Below are 4,233 nucleotides of genomic sequence, written 5' to 3'. Positions count from 1 at the left end.
GCCGTGCGTGGCTGTGGCACTCTGTAGGAAGCCCGCCATGGCGGAGCTCCGGTGGTGGAACACCGGGGATGGTGTTCCCGCTCCTGCAGTGGACTACGGACCCTAGGATCTAGCGTAAAAGCAAGAGGGGGGGTCGGGGCGCAGCTCACCAAGGACGCAGGTTGAGCGGAGATGCCGTGTAGCGGCGTCGGGTCGTTGACCGGCGGCGGCGTTCAACGGAGCCCGTGGAGGAGGCGATGCAGAGGGGGCCCGGGCGCCTGGACTCCTCGAAACGACGCGCGGTGCTCCTGCGAAGTCGATGTGGGGGTCAGAGGGGTCCAGTGATCACCGAAGATGAGGAATTGTGGCGGCGCAAGGACTCACCGGCGTGGAGATCGTGGGGGCACGGCGAGGGAGATGGAACCGGGCTCTAGGCGCGCAGGCAGGGGAATGTGAGGTGCAATGAGGGCTCACGTGGCCAATTAAAGGATGCCGGCCGTGATTCTAGGCGTGCGTGCTCGGTGCGGAGATCTCGGCCGTGACTCCCGGCGGCGGAAGAAACGGATCGCGCCCAACGGATTCGTGTGATCCGGGGCCCGGGCGAGGAAACTTCTAGAGGGGGAGAGGCCCTGGGAGGCCGGCCAGTGGGCCTCGGGCGCGCGCACGGGGCGGAGCGGGGCCACGGGCAGCGAGGGAGCGCGACGAGATCGGAACAGAGGAGGCCAGCATGGGGAAGGGGATGAACCTAACCTGTGGGGTCGTGCTGTCAGCGGCGTGAGGCGGGGCGCTGACGTGCGGGCCCAGAGTGGCAGCGGGTGCTGGCAGGTGGGCCGGGGTGCGGGAGCGGGGCGCCGAGACGGGTCGCTGCGAGCTGGACCGGAGAGGGAGCGCTGACGCACGGGGCCCAGCTGGCAGTGGGCGCGTGCGGGCCGAGCGCTCCGCGTGGGCTGAAGCGCTGGCGGTGGGGTCAGGCGCGCAGGGGTAGGCGTCGTGCGAGCGGGCGGGGGAGGGGACCGTGCGGGTTTGTCTGGGCCGTGCGCCATGCAGGAGCGAGGGCGCGTGTGCTAGCTGGGCTACGCGCGGGGTGATGGGCCGACGCTGCGCGCGGGGTGGAGAGGGAGGGGTGGTGGGCCGGACTGGGTTGGTTTGGGCCGGGGTCTGGGTTTATTTTCCTTTCTATTTCTATTTCTATTTCTACTCCTCTCTCTCTATTCCTAATTCAAACAGGGTTTGAATTCAAATTCAAATTTGAATTCGAACCACACTCAAATAAAAATATGCACCATCATGAATGCAACACAAATTTTTAAACCTATGATAAAATTTTAATTACTTAAGCAACAAAATTGAATTAAATGCCATACTAAACACAATAAACCTTAGAAAATTAAATAAAGCCAATTAAATGTATTGATAAATGCTGGAATTTAAAATTAGGGTGTTACAGACCCTACCCCCTTAAAGAAATCTCGTCCCCGAGATTTAGCTGGGCTGGCTAGCAAAGAGATCTGGATATGTCTTCATCAGCTCATCTTCTCGCTCCCAAGTAGCCTCAGCTTCACTGTGATGGCTCCACTGAACTCTGCTCATCTTGATGCGCTTGTTCCGAGTAATCCTCTCTGATGTCTCCAGAATCTTCACCGGATGCTCAGTATAAGTCAGATCTTCCTGCACATCGACTCCATCCAGGGGTGCCTGCTCCTCGGGTACTCGCAAACACCTCTTCAGCTGAGATATATGGAAGACATCGTGAACTCCCGAGAGGCTGAGAGGTAACTCCAGGCGATAAGCAACTTCGCCTTTCCGCTCCAGCACCTTGAATGGACCAACATACCGAGGTGCTAACTTCCCTTTGACATTGAATCTGCGGATTCCTCTCATCGGAGACACCTTCAGATACACATAATCACCAACACTAAAAGTCAGGTCTCTCCGTTTGCCATCTGCATAACTCTTCTGTCTGCTCTGTGCAATCCTCAGATTTTCTCGCACAGCCTGAACCATCTGCTCTGCATCATCTATGATCTCAGGGCCAAAGAGCTGCTTCTCACCAATCTGATCCCAATAGAGGGGAGTCATGCACTTTCTGCCATACAATGCCTCAAAGGGGGACTTCTTCAGACTGGCCTGATAGCTGTTGTTATATGAGAACTCAGCATATGAAAGGCACTTATCCCAACTAGTGCCGTACTGAATGGCACAAGCTCTCAGCATATCCTCCAACACTTGGTTGGTTCTCTCTGTCTGCCCATCTGTCTGAGGATGATAAGCCGTACTGAAACGCAGCTTCGTATCCAACGAATCATGGAGCTGCTCCCAGAACCGAGAAGTGCACTGAGACCCTCTGTCAGATATAATCTTCTTGGGCACACCATGCAAGCAGACAATCCGAGAGATGTACAACTCTGCAAGTCTAGCACCGGAGTAAGTAGTGTTCACTGGAATGAAGTGAGCAACCTTCGTCAATCGATCCACTACTACCCAAATGGAGTTGTACCCTTTCTGAGTACGAGGCAATCCAACAATGAAGTCCATAGTGATTTCCTCCCATTTCCACTCTGGAATCTTCAAAGGCTGTAACAGACCTGCTGGCCTCTGATGCTCAGCCTTGACACGCTGGCAGGTGTCACAAATAGCCACATACTCTGCCACTGAACGCTTCATCCCATACCACCAGAAACGTTCCTTCAGATCATAGTACATCTTCGTGCTGCCCGGATGAATAGAGTATGCTGTATCATGGGCCTCACTCAGAATCAACTTCCGGAGATCCTTCACATCAGGCACGCAGATCCGGTTCTTGTACCACAAAGTACCCTGATCATCCTCTCTGAAATGAGGAGCCTTGCCCTTCTTGAGCAACTCACGGATCTCCTGCAGCTTCTCATCATCTTTCTGATGCTGCCTGATCTCTGACTCTAGAGTCGGTACTGCCTCGAATGCTGCACTGGAAGTATGATGCAAGAAGCCCAGACTCAACTGCTCGAACTCCTCGCATAACTCTGGAGGCATCTGGAAAGCCACGGCCATGTTGACATAACTTCTTCTGCTCAGAGCATCTGCTACAACATTGGCCTTGCCCGGATGATAGTGAATCTCCAGGTCATAATCCTTGACCAACTCTAACCATCTCCTCTGCCGCATGTTCAGCTCATTCTGCGTGAAAATGTACTTGAGGCTCTTGTGATCAGTGTAGATATCACACCGCTGTCCATACAAGTAATGCCTCCAAATCTTCAGAGCATGTACAACTGCGGCTAACTCAAGATCATGAGTGGGATAATCCAGCTCATGCCGACGTAACTGCCGTGACGCATAAGCTATCACTCTGCCCTCCTGCATCAGAACACACCCAAGACCATCCTTCGAAGCATCACAATACACCGTGAACCTCTTCGTCTGGTCTGGCAGAGTCAGGACTGGCGCCGTAGTCAACCTCTTCTTCAGCTCATCAAAGGCCATCTGACGCTCATCAGTCCATACAAAAGCCACATTCTTCTCCAGCAAAGAAGTCAAAGGCTTCGCAATCTTGGAGAAATTCTCAATGAATCTCCAATAATATCCAGCTAAGCCCAAGAAAGACCTGACTTCCTTTACTGTCTGCGGTGTCTCCCACTCGAGCACATCCTTCACCTTGCTCGGATCAACAGCAATGCCTCCCTGAGAGATAACATGACCGAGGAATGGCACCTCGTCAATCCAGAACTCGCACTTGCTGAACTTGGCATACAACTGATGCTCTCTCAATCTCTGCAACACGAGCCTCAGATGCTCTTCATGCTCCTCCTCTGTCTTGGAGAAGATCAGAATATCATCAATAAAGACCACCACGAAAACATCCAGATAATCCATGAAGACCATGTTCATCAAATGCATGAAGTAAGCCGGGGCATTAGTCAAGCCGAAGGACATGACTGTATACTCATATAGCCCGTACTTGCAGGTGAATGCCGTCTTCGGAATATCCCAGGACGGATCCTCAGCTGAAAATATCCCGAACGAAGATCAATCTTCGAGAATATACGAGCACCTCGAAGCAAATCGAAGAGATCCTCAATACGGGGCAGTGGATGCTTGTTCTTGATAGTGACTGCATTTAGCTCCCGATAATCGACACACATCCTCTTCGAGCCATCCTTCTTATCTACTAGCAGCAATGGAAAAGCCCAAGGAGAGAAGCTGCGACGGATATAGCCCTTGGCTAGCAACTCATCAATAGTCTTCTTAACTTCTTCATGCTCTATAGGTGCCATA

The sequence above is a fragment of the Panicum virgatum genome, chromosome 5N, assembly GCF_016808335.1.
Source record: "Panicum virgatum strain AP13 chromosome 5N, P.virgatum_v5, whole genome shotgun sequence".
Taxonomy (NCBI): Eukaryota; Viridiplantae; Streptophyta; class Magnoliopsida; order Poales; family Poaceae; genus Panicum; species Panicum virgatum.
The sequence above is the reverse complement of the archived record's forward strand: the minus strand, read 5'-3'. Positions refer to the sequence as shown.